This window comes from Grammomys surdaster, unplaced genomic scaffold, assembly GCF_004785775.1.
Source record: "Grammomys surdaster isolate TR1022 unplaced genomic scaffold, NIH_TR_1.0 127, whole genome shotgun sequence".
In the NCBI taxonomy this organism is placed as follows: domain Eukaryota; kingdom Metazoa; phylum Chordata; class Mammalia; order Rodentia; family Muridae; genus Grammomys; species Grammomys surdaster.
The window spans coordinates 6138729-6151725 of NW_021604585.1; the positions used below are offsets into that span (position 1 = coordinate 6138729).

At 44.8% G+C, this 12997-nt stretch overlaps 1 protein-coding gene across 1 annotated transcript in view; it reads right to left on the reverse strand.

Annotated features, from left to right (window-relative positions):
• The window catches only part of Sptb (spectrin beta, erythrocytic), a 129586-nt gene extending 124898 nt beyond the window's left edge, over positions 1-4688 (reverse strand). The window contains exon 1 of the mRNA XM_028790162.1: positions 4067-4688. The gene's annotated coding sequence lies outside the window, so the exon portion shown is untranslated. The remainder of the gene's footprint in view (positions 1-4066) is intronic.
• Positions 4689-12997: the final 8309 nt, after the last annotated feature.

A 12997-nucleotide genomic window follows, 5' to 3' on the forward strand; every position in this document is an offset into this window, starting at 1 on the left:
TCTTAACCCCACCTGGGCCATTTCAGAGTCCAGTATCCATGGACTTCCCAGCCAGGCATCACTATAAAATCAAATTTCTATCAGCCTACACAGCACTTACTTTCATTCCTCATGCTCCCAGCTCAGTTGAAGAGTGTTAATCTGAAGGTCTGGGGTGATGAAAAACATTACAGACAATGAACAAATGTATTGATAGTACTTCAAACTTCCCAGTGGTCATGTTTTCTGCCTTTTCATGTCATGGGCAGAGTTTGATTTTTGGACAGAGTGCTTGACTTTGAAACAATATTCTTCAAGAGTAATTTAGGTATCTGGAGACTGGAGAGATGACCCAGCAATTAAAAATGCCTACTGTTCTTGCAAAGGACACAGGTTCTGTTCCCAGCACCCACAAAGAGTCTCACAATGCTCTGTAACTCTAGTATAAGGGCGTCCAATGTTCTCTTCTGGCTCCCGATAGCACCAGGCACACATGTGGCACATACACATACATCCAGGCTAAACATTCATATACATAAAATAATAAATAATTCTTTTTTTCAAAAGACAAAACAAACAAACAAACAAACACCAGGTACCCGGCAATCCCAATGGTTCTCAAAGAACCACAGAATCCCACAGAAACCCACAGAAATGCTACAGAAAAATAGATGCCTTGAGATGTATACTGCCTGTGGATAGCAATGTGCATACCTTTTTATGGGATAATATATACATATATAGTTAAAGAGCAATGGAGAAATTAGAGAACGGGTTAGCATTTCATTATCGAAATCATATATTTCTTCTTCCTCTCCTCCCTGTACCTTTTCATTTTTGTTTCCTGGTTTTGAACTTCACTAAGATGAAACTATTGGATATTAAAATATGTTCTTGCCTCATTTCACCCAAAGGAAAGAAAACCTCAGTGGTTTGAATAGACCAAACTACAGGAAACAAACCTCCCTGGCCATGAGAGGGAAAGAGATACAGAGAAGACATGGGTTAGAATGACAAGAAGAAAGGAAGCATTATAAACAACAGGTAAGCCGGGCGGTGGTGGCGCACGCCTGTAATCCCAGCACTTGGGAGGCAGAGGCAGGCAGATTTCTGAGTTCAAGGCCAGCCTGGTCTACAGAGTGAGTTCCAGGACAGCCAGGACTACACAGAGAATCCCTGTCTCCAAAACAAAACAAAACAAAACAAAAACAAAAACAAAAACAAAACAAAAAAATAAACGACAGGTAAAGTGCAGCTAGGTCTCACCTTTAAGCAAGTGTCCATATAAACAGAAGGCTAGAACCAGTGACCTCCAAGGGTCCTTCCAACTCCAATCCTATTTCCCTCATGAATGTTTTATAGTCATCCTGTCCTATCTCACTGTCCCTTATGCATCACCAAGCCCTTCTGGCCACTTCCAGGACTGAAAGGAATTTTTTTTTTAAATCTGTGTTTGACTATTGCCAGAATAATAATTCTGTCCTTGAAATAATGACCTGAAAATAAGAGGGCACTGGGCTAAAAACTTTTGAGCAGATAAATGTTCAATGCTGCCTTGAGGTAATATGTTTTAACCTCTGATATAAGCAAAATTACGATCTGAGGTTCAAGGAGAGAAGTGTGTGATAAACCAATGCTATAAGCAAATCTTCCCAACCTATTCTGCATCCCCTGCCGAGCATCTAATCTTAAAAGGACAACAGAGCAAACAATGGAGCTTGAATCCTGGCCTCCCCTCATCTCTCATCAGCCGTGTGAGATGAACAAGTTATTTAATTCTCTGAACCAATTTCCCCACTTTAAAAATGTATTATTATGGTCACGAGTGAACCAATGCTCGCATGCATACAGGGACACTTGTGGCGGTCAAAAGACAACTTTGTGGAGTCCATCACTAGGGTTAAACAGCAAGCACCTCTGTCTGCTGAGCCATCTCACCAGCCATTCCTTTGCTCTTTAAAATGGGATAATATGCATGACCCTGCAGAATTGACAATTAAATGCCATATAAAGCAACCCTGACCGTCCATTCCCTCATTCAGTTAACAAAGACTATCCAAGAATCCACTACCAGCCAGCCATAAAAAGCACATAAAGCACATAAAAGACAGACTACATAAAAGCTATTGTTCTTTTTATTTATTAAAAACCCACTATTTTCCAAAATTGTGACAAACTGACATTAGTTCAAAGCCTTCATTCACTTGCACCTAGTTTGCCTAAATCGCCATATTTGAGCGCGATTGCAGGTGGGAGTCAGCACCCTGTTATGACTTTACCCCCAAGCAAACAATCCAACAGGTGTGTTGGTTCCAGGACACCTTCAGCACACTTAGACAAAGCAATGACCAGAGCAAAAGATGGTATCCCAGCTTTCCACGGGGCAAGTCACTGGGGAAAACTTGATATGCCTGTACTGCAAGGCCCAGCCTGAATGCCTGGGAGGTTTTGGGTGCTTTCAATTCCTTGAGCGGACTCTATGTCTTCAGAGAACTCAAGATTAACAGGACTGGCTCATCCCCAGCCACTACCACTGGGCCGCTGATAAAGGGAGGTATACCAGCAAAGGGTCCCTCTCCTTTCAACTGTGTTTTACACAATGCTAGAATTTGATAACACTTTGTATAAACGGCTGGCCTCATCTCAAGGTCGGTGGGCTCTTCTCTGTTCTAAGTTTACTGTTCCTTTTGTTAGCTAGTCCCCAAGTCTCTGGGGGTGCTGGGCATTCATAATTAACAAACAGTTTGCACTTGTAAGAGTTTCCCATAACATTCTGGAAATCAGGGCTCATTGTAAAAGCATATGAAGTCTGATCCTGGAATAGGAGATGACTATCCTGGGTCATAGTCATAGAGCAGTTAAAAAGAGAATTCTAGATTAAAATTCTGAGCGATCTGGGACGCTAAGGGTAGCCTAAGAGAACAGCTTAAATGTGCCTCGATTTTTTTTTTCTTTTTCCCTGAAGGCTCCTCTCATTCAGGAGCTATCTGAATCACCTCCCTTGGAAACTGAACTATATACATCTATTGCACAGGCAGGGGTTTTGTATGGCTGCCTCCTATCGTGGAGGTGACAGCCTCTCCCCACTGAAGTTCTTAGTAAAAGAGACCAGCACTATATAATCCCATCCTGCCGGATGCATCTAAAACAATGGCTTCTTTCCATATCCCTTCAGTGAGTTAAGGGTGTTATTAACTCTAGCACCTCTAATTGCTCACTGAAAACAGTGGTTTGGATATTAATAGACTATAAATCAAGGCCCTACCTAAGGCTTGTTGTCACGGAAACTGTACTCAAGCCTCGTAGCTATTTCCCCTTTGGGAAGTCTGGGTAAGTTGGTGGGACTTAAGGATTGTGTTAGAGCTCTTGCTTCTTCCATTTCTTCTATTTCTTCAGGGCCAAGTTGCTGGAACTGGCACGAAGGGTAAGAGTAGAGTAGGCAGTAGCTTGGAGAATAGAAACTCAAAGGGGATGGGGGGGTCCTTGAAGTATAGTTCTGGGACACTTGATCTTTCCCTCCTAAGTCTACACTGGGCCACTCTGCACGTCCTGCCTGGCATCCTGAAGCCCGGCCCCCTCTGCTGCCCTGAACTGTCCTCCCAGCCTTGGCACTGGGCAGCCCTGGAGCGCGCTAGCCAAGTTCCAGAAGAGGATCCGACACGCCTGGGGGGTTGAGAAGCCAAGCGGCGGGAGGCACGGGCGCGGGCAGTCCTCAGACCGACCACAGGCAGCCCCCCCCCAACACACTTTGCTCCTAGGTGAGGGTCCTGGGGTAGGTGGGCAAGAGCACACACACCCCAAACCCACTCTCCGTGCCCCAGGGCGACACTCCACTAGCTGGCTTCCCAAAGCTAGCGCCTTACTAGCCCAGCGCCTGCGAAACCCACGCGGATTCCCGCGTCCCGGGGTGACGACTGCCGCAGCCGCCAGGGCCTCCCGGGCTCCGCACCCCTCCCGCCCCATGGTAGGCACCCGGAGCCAGGCCCCCACCGGGCCGTCGCTTCACCCATCCCCTGGGCCTCGCGCTCCCGGGCGCTGGCTCCCGGGCACCCAGCTCCCTCCCGCCGCGCGGCCCTCGGGGACTCACCTGCGCTGGGGCTGAAGCGGCGGCCACCCCGAGCCCGGGGGCGGCGGCGCAGGGGGAGGAGGGCAGCACGGGGCTCCTGGCACAGTGGCCGCCGGGCGCCTGGTGCTGCGGAGCCGCGGACCCGCCCAGAGATATAAATAACATTATCTGAGGAGGGACATTCCTGCCGGGGGACATCGCTGCTGCCGGGACCAGATAGTCCCGCGGCGGGGGCGGGGGCGGGGAGGCGGGGCCGCAGCCTCCCGCAGCGCCAGGCCCGCCTTCCCCACCCACTCCCGCACCTGCCAATCAGACTGCGCGCCCGGGGGCACCTGCCTAGCCGCTAGCGCCGCCGCCGCCGGGACCTGGGGCGCCGGGGTCCCCTCTCACCTCCCCTGATCTTGCACCCTCAGAGCCCCTTGCCTCGGGAAGAGGACTCGACTCCGCAGCTCCGGCCTAATTCGTGCGCCCGGAGCCGCAAGCCTGGCGGAGAAACGGAGCCCTCCCAGCCTTTCCCGCCTTGCGTCCCTGCAGACTACGATCTGGTTTTGAAAAAGACATCTAAAGACCCGTTTAGGCCGTAGGGTGGGTAAGGAGGGCGCCCTGGCTTGTTGAGCCCCTCCTGAGATAGGCTGGTAGGGACAGATTGTTCCCGCGGGCGGGTTACGTTAGAAAGCGTGCACCCGGCCGGCTACAACCGGCTGGTAGTAGGAGCAGACGCTGGGAGCGCAGGGGGTGGGCACTGGGCCGAGGCCCCCGCCCCCAGCCTGCGGGCTGGAGGCCGCGGCTCTGGCTTTCAAACTGGGTACTGTCCCGGAGAACCCGGCTGTGCTGGTTGGTGGCGCGCAGCCTACAGTTGCATATTGCAGGGGCCATAATCAACAGGCAAGCGGGCACACCGGCCCACCTGCACCTTCTTGTGAGCCCAGATCTCCCGGCAAGACTCGGCTTTCTCTTTGATGGGGTGGGGTACAGCAGACCAGAGGAGACGCTAGAACCAAGGATGTCAAGTAAGACATCTGCGACCAGGGAGGGTGACACCGACGGACATGGGCGGCTAGCAGGGCAGGCTGTTTTCTTGACTTTTCAACAATGCAAGGTCATTGCTCAGTAGGGTTTGCTGCCTGCCTTGCTGTATCTTTGCTCGTTTTCTTTTTACGGGGGGGGGGGGTCCACCACACGCTGTACCTGGGATGGTTTCTCACAGACCATGAACTCGGGTAATCGCAGGTGTAATGGAGACAGCAGTGGCGATTAAAAAGAACATAGACGCAGAAGGGAGTTTTTAACTTTGACTGATGCTCCCTGGAATTCTTAACAGGAAACAGGCTTTCTCTTGACTTGTTTGCTTGAGTGTATAATTATGCTGTTTTCTAGGATTCATGAGCAAAGAGTGTTCAATTGCCAGATGTTCAAGCTTAGTCTTGTGTATTAAAGATACGAAAAAGATATTTCACTGCCTGCTGCCGTCACACTTCTTTTGAGAGTAGATATTTGGACAGTAAGAAATGCTAATTGGGACAAAATCCACAGGTATTAAAAAGCTATAAAACTCGCCCCTCTCCTTTGGCTAAGTTCGTATTTCATACCAATTTCCCAAATGACACCAGTATTACAAGGAAAATGACACACTGGCCCTGGTTATCCCAGAGGTTAGCAGTGATTCCTCCCTCCCCCCCCCCATCTAGCAATTCTTTGTAGGGAGCAAGAGATAAGAGATATAGGTCTTCAGCAAAGCAACATTTAGCACTCCAAAGGTCCTGGGACTCCCCAGCATCCCCTCACACACACCAAACAATTTGCTTTGCTTGTTGTTGAGTTTTTAAAAAAATCATCTTTTTAAGAACCAATTTCTAGCAAAAACAAAAAAACAGGCCAACTTCAAAAGCTTAGGCTTACATATCACAAGTCGAAATCCCTGATCTATTTTTGAAAGAAAAAGAGTGGTGGAATTATGTATTTATATGTTTTAAACCGTGTGTGAATAAACTTATTAAATAAATTCATGAATTCCAGAATTACAGCTTTGCAGCTACATAATTATATATTACAGGCAACAGATAATTCTTAGCTATAGGCTTGTGGCTTTGAACTGAATGGTTGCACACATATTTTTCTTTTTTTTTTTTTTTTTTTTTTTTTTGGTTTTTCGAGACAGGGTTTCTCTGAGTAGTCCTGGCTGTCCTGGAACTCACTCTGTAGACCAGGCTAGTCTCGAACTCTGGAACTCAGAAATCCGCCTGCCTCTGCCTCCCAAGTGCTGGGATTAAAGGCGTGCGCCACCACCGCCCGGCCCATATTTTTCTTTGGAGCATTCAAATTTATAATTTTCAACCACAAGAAAAAAAATTAATATGATGATGACGACGAACGCTCCAAAGCAACAGACATATTACCCCAAGATTTTACAAACCAGCTCTTCTACTGTGGCTATCTCCACTTTAGCTGAACGATAAATAATTCAATACAACCTCATTTGCTGCAGATCCTGTTATCCTGACAACATCCCCAAATGCTTCCCAGCTAATAGAGTTACAGTGAAATGATAAATCAGAGTCCAGTGAGAGAGGAAGTTTGGAAGTGCAGAGAGAAAGGCCATCGCACAACAAGCACAGAAATGAGAAATTGGGAACGGTGGGAAAGGGGGGAGGGGAGGAAACACTGATTGAACGGTGGTTTGCTATCAAGGTCATTATTGAGAAGGAACATCTTCAGGGACCTTCTTAGAAGATTATGCAGTATCTTTGAGAATTCACTACAGGAGATAAAGATGGACCTTCATCTTTATTGGTCAAGGGACTGTCCCTGCCCATATTGACACTTTGTACTTCCAAGCTTCCCTAGTTAATCTGCAGCTTTAGAAGAGTTCTGGGATCAGAAGGGAAAGCGTGTACTTAAGGCTATGGTAGATTCTGTGATCCAAGGTTTGGGAGGGAGCCTTCAGAGACTGGTACCCAGCTCTAGCTGAAATCAATCGGTGAGGTCAAGGGACTGTAAGTAGGTAAGGACCCTCGAGGTGGCTATCTGCAGGGGAATGCTTGCTATACTCATTCTCCTTCATATTCTCTCTCTCTCTCTCTCTCTCTCTCTCACACACACACACACACACACACACACACACACACACGAGTTCTTTGAGAATTCCTTACATGTCTGGATCATATTCACCCCTCCCCAGCTCTTCTCAGATCCATCCCCTTTCCCTAACATCCTCCCCCCAATTTTATGCCTTCCCCCCAAACCCTTTAAAAGACTAACCTGTGCTGCCCAAATATGCTATTTTTATTGAACCACAAAGGCAAAGCTATTTAAGTAAACCACTTTGAATTAAACATGAACATATATATTAGAAAGGTACTCAAAAGCAAAGACAAGGAGGAGGCAGTAAGGCTAATTCCTCAAGAATAGCATTGAGAATCGAGAGGGGCTGAGGACTGGGGAGCAAGCCTTTGCCCTCAGATGCCTCAGACTCCTAACTGCTCCCCCATTCTCCCATTTCGTTCTCCTTCAATTCTTTCTCCACGTAGCAGCTGAATTCTACTCTAAGTAGGAAATCTGATCGTGCCACTCGGTTACATTAAGTCACCCGTGGCTTCCCGTCTCTTTCAGGATACAGTGCTAAGCACTTAACGTGGCACCTCGCGCACTCGAGACAGAATTAGTAAAGATACAATGAGTGAATAAATGAACAAATCAGGAATTAAGAGAGATTGCAATCTTGGAGACTAACCAGAGAAGTCAATAAAAGTCTCCCCACCCCACCCCCCCCCCCATATAAATTAAATTAAATTTTTTTTCAGGAGGTTCACGTTTTAATTATACCCAAATAAGCTTGTCTGAACAAATTCACATTCTCAGAGATGTAATTGACAATACTATGGCTGAATTTTACCAGCTCTGGCACCACTGCTGCTACACATCGTGCCCAGCTTACTGTCTGTCAGAGAGAGCAGGGGCTAGTTAATTAAGGAGACCTTGTGCTCAGTACTGCCTCCCAGCTTATGCATGGGCCATTCTTCCCGTGTCTCATGGATATAACAAGGTAAAGCAAGCACTGACAGTTCAGGTGGGTTGGACTCTTCCTGCTCTGCTCTCTCAGTACTGTCTTCAGTCATGGTCCTCAGATAGAAAACCCATTCCGGTCCCCAAGTTTCAGTAAGCCTAAATCTTGAGCAGACAAGACCACAGGAATGTAGATCAAATTCGTTATAAGGAATGTGTTAGCCAGGCAGTGGTGGCGCACGCCTTTAATCCCAGCACTTGGGAGACAGAGGCAGGTGGATTTCTGAGTTCGAGGCCAGCCTGGTCTACAGAGTGAGTTCCAGGACAGCCAGGGCTACACAGAGAAACCCTGTCTCGAAAAACCGGAAAAAAAAAAAGGAATGTGTTAATACTTTGACACTATCTTTGTCTTAAGTCTTCCAAAGATATTCTATAGCTGATAATCAAGAGTACCTGAGCCCAAAACCTATGTTTTCTCCCTTTATTAATATTTATCAGACAGGAACTCAGACCACAGGGAGAGTTTATAATTTAAAAATGACTTTGAGGTGGCTGGAGAGATGGCTCAGCAGGTGAGAGCACTTGCTGTTCTTAGAGAGGACCCAAACCTACTTCCTGGTGTCAGCATGGTGGTTCACTTTCACTCTGGGGATCCAATGCCTTCTGACCTCTGAGGGCAGCAGGCATGCACATGGTCATTCATGAAGGCAAAACATTTGTACACATAAAGAAATCGCAGATGAGTTTATTATAAGGAATGACAAGCTACTATTCTAAACAATTCAACTAATTAAACAATTTTCTGTGTATGTGATAATTGTTGCCAACATAAATGGTCTTGTTAATTGTTTTGTTTCCAAGTGAGCAGTTACCAAAATCACAGCATTTTTTTTTTCATAATACTAACCAAGACCTTTGGGAAAATTTCTATAAAGTTTGGAAAGAATCGGCAATAAAAAGCTCCATTACCTCTGCAAATTAATTTCACTCTCTATTCTGTGGGTTATTTCTACAGATGCTCAGCTTCTGTCTGAATATTTCTTCAATGTTTTGAAGTCTATAAGAAACTATAATTCAGCTTAAACATGATCTATTTCATAGAATACGTATGGAATTGGTTCTGCTAGGACCCCTGACTTTTTTTTTTCATTTTTATTGGCAAGTTCTATTTTTAAAAAGTTATCATTTTCTTTCTGTAAGATGTTTTCACTTTGTTTCATGAAGTAAATTGCTATGGTTATCTTCATTGCTGGGTTAAGAATCTCAGAATTTATTTCCCAAAGGCAACACAAACTCTGAATCTCAAGCTTACTAGAGTCGTTTCTTCAGGAAGTGGTAACACATTTTAGTTTTTTTGTTTGGTTCTTTGGTTGGTTTGGTTTTTGAGTCAGTGTCTCACTCTGTGTATTCCAGACTGCCAGAATGACCTGGAACTCACAGCAGTCCTCCTGCCTTGGCTCTCAGTGTGCTAGAATTATAGATGTTGAGTCACATGGGACTTTGATCTTAAATTAATAAGATCCATATTATAGTTTCCTACTTGAACTCACTCAAGAATTTAGCCCTGGATACTAGAGAGATGGCTCAGCAGTTAAGAGCGCTGGCTGCTCTTCCAGAGGTCCTGAGTTCAATTCTCAGCAACCACATGGTGGTTCACACCATCTGTAATGGGATCTAATGCCCTCTTCTGGTGTGTCTGAAGACAGCAACAATGTACGCACATACATAAAAATAAATAAATAAACCTTAAAAAAATAATTTAGCCCCAAATTATGCTGAGCATGTGCACAGTGACAACTCTGTGCTGCTTACTCTTTCCCCACCATCATCGAAATTGTCCAATTATGCTTCATCCAGCATCCAGCGCTGCACCTTGCAGACAAACCAACTGAAAGCTGTGGACCCTTCTCTTGGAATGGGTTTCCAGCTATAAGTAGGCATTTTTATGCCACCACTGAGCAATCACTGCCTATCTTCTTGACTGTGCTTCACCTGAACCAAGTGCTGTCAGAAGTAAGTAGATGTTTGCCTCTTAGGACTCCGGGTACTTGATAGATCTCCTGCTAACATACCAAAGACTAATTCTTTCTTCCATAAATAAAAACAAAGCTTCAGAGGCAAATGATCGTGGGAAGGAGTTAGCTTTTAAAGTACAACCTTTAGGTATAGGAATAAGAAAGAAAAGTACAGTGCAACTTATTTAATAGCATTTCCTATAGTCAGTATCGGAGTAGGCCAGAAAGACCCGTAGATAGAGACTCAGAGGATTCTACTTACCGTTCAGCTCTCAGTGCCTCCATTTCTTAGCCACAAAATAATGACACTGAACTACGTAGACACAGAGGACTCTTCCAGCTTGATCAAGCTTTCAATATTTTACACATAATCTAAAAATGTATAAATCAGAGTGGTGGTGGGTCACACCTTTCATCCCAGTACTCAGGAGGCAGAGGCAGGTAGATCTCCATGAGTTTGAGGCCAGCCTAGTCTACACAGGGAGTTCTAGGACAGCCAGGGCTACACAGAGAAACCCTGTCTCAAAAAACCAAAAGAATTTATGAAATGTGTATCATAAAGATGTTGATAGGACTGGAGAGATGGCTCAGTGGTTAAGGGCATTGACTGCTCTTCTGGAGGTCATGAGTTCAAATCCCAACAACCATATATATGGTGGCTCACAGACATCCGTAATGAGATCTGATGCCCTCTTATGGGGTGTCTGAAGACAGCCCCAGTGTACTTACGTATAATAAATAAATAAAAACCTTTGAGCTGGAGCGAATGAGGCCGGAGCAAGAGGGAGAAGGGAAGGGGGTGGGGAAGAGATGTTTATAATAGCGAAAAAGTATATGCAATATAAATATTCTTCAAAAATAGAAAGTTTTAAAAATTAAGATTAAAATTAGTTAAAATGGGGGCTCAGCGGTTAAGAGCATTGGCTGTTCTTTCAGGGGACTCTGATTCAATTCCCAGCATCCACATGGCATTTCACAACTGTCTGTAACTCCAGTTCTAGGAGCATCCCCACATAGGCATACATGCAGGCAAAATACCAATACACATGAAATAAAAAGAAATATATTGTTTTTTTAATTGGTTAAAGTGATGTCAAACACTGTATGTGGAAGCCTGTAATCTTTGAGTGGATACTTGCTCTGGGCCCAACATTCTAACCAATGGAGAGTTGAATCACAGCAGACAGCTTTGGCTGGTTGCAGGAAGTCTGTAAGAAATGAATCAATTAAATCAAACAGGTACCTGGTTGACCGACTCTCCTGCAGCATTAAGTTGTTTTCTATGCCTTAGGTCCATTTCCCTGTACCTACTGGCTAACAGGATGGGCTGGGATTCTCAGATTCTGGTTCTTGCAGCTGCCTGATTTGTGGATCAATTTTGTTTTGTTTTGCAACGATGAACGCTACTAAATTTAATCGGTCCACACAAGTTCCCTTTTAAAACCAATTATGGTACGTGACTACACACAAAGAAATGGTCATTTAAATAAGGGTATAGGTTTATAGTTACTAGACAAAGGAAATGTCATGGCACATTATTAACTTTTTTAAAAAGGGCTCCAAGTGGGAGCTGGAGAGATGCCCCATTGGTTAAGAGCACTTGCTGCTCAGCCATGAGGATCAGCGTCCGGGTTCATCACTCATGCACCACAACTCACATGCCTGTAACACCAGCTCCAAGGGATTCAACACCCTCTTCTGGCTTTCATGCACAAGTGTGCATACATTTGCACGCGCGCGCACCCCCCAACACATATTCATTAAATGATATCTTCTTTTTTTCAAGATGAAGTTTCTCTGTATAGCCCTGGCTGTCCTAAAACGCACATTGTAGACCAGGCTGGCCTTGAACCCACAGAGATCTGCCTGCCTTTGCCTCCCAAATGTTAGAATTAAACACATGAGCCACAAGGCCCAGCGATGTGTGTGTGCATGTGTATGTTCACGTGCGTGTGTGTGAAAATAACCTGGAAGTAATGGTGTATGCTTTTAATCCCAGCACCCAAAATGCAGAAACAGAGGCAGGCAGATCTCTGTGAGGTTGAGGCCAGCCTGGTCTACAGAACGCATTCTAGGAGAGCCGGGACTGTAGTCCTGTTTACAGAGAAAACTTATCTTGAAAAAAAAAAGAATAAAAACTTAAAAACAGAAATTAAATAGTTTATATCAATAAGAATACTGCTAAAATCAATTTATTTCTGTATGATAGGTTTAGAGTTATTCTTATTTCCTTCTCCTTTTCCTATAGTGTTTGTTTTATCAGCATAGACTATTTTGTAATAATCAACAGATATTTCTAATTTGGGAAGAACATAGTAAAAACTAAGCAAAATATATTAGATACTTTCTTGAAAACAAGTTCGCTAGAAAGCTAGGCAAGAACAAAGTATTGATGAGCTTGCAAAAGCAATGTCTGAGGATTTGCCTCAGTAACTCAGACAATAAGTACATGCTACAAAGGAAAAAACTCTTTTCTGTTACAAAAAGCTGCACAGCCTACCTATTTTTCCAGCTGGGGATATCACCAACCAGGTGGGGGATGGCGTGACTTGACCCATGTCTGTTCCTCACCAGTCTATCCCTTGCACTAAGAGCTGTCAAGCTATGAGACTGGTCCAAAGAACCAGTGTGAGGGTATAGAAACTAACAGTCTTGGGCTGGAGAGATGGCTCAGTGGTTAAGAGCACTGACTGCACTTCCAGAGGTCCTGAGTTCAAATCCCAGCAACCACATGGTGACTCACAACCATCTGTAATGAGATCTGATGCCCTCTTCTGGTGTGCCTGAAGACAGCTACAGTGTATTCATATATAATAAATAAATAAATCTTTAAAAAAAAAAAAGAAACTAACAGTCTTAACTATGTGATGATAGGACTAATCTTTCTAATTTTGTTTTCTTTTCTATCATGCTTTAACTGTTTATGTTTCCCAAA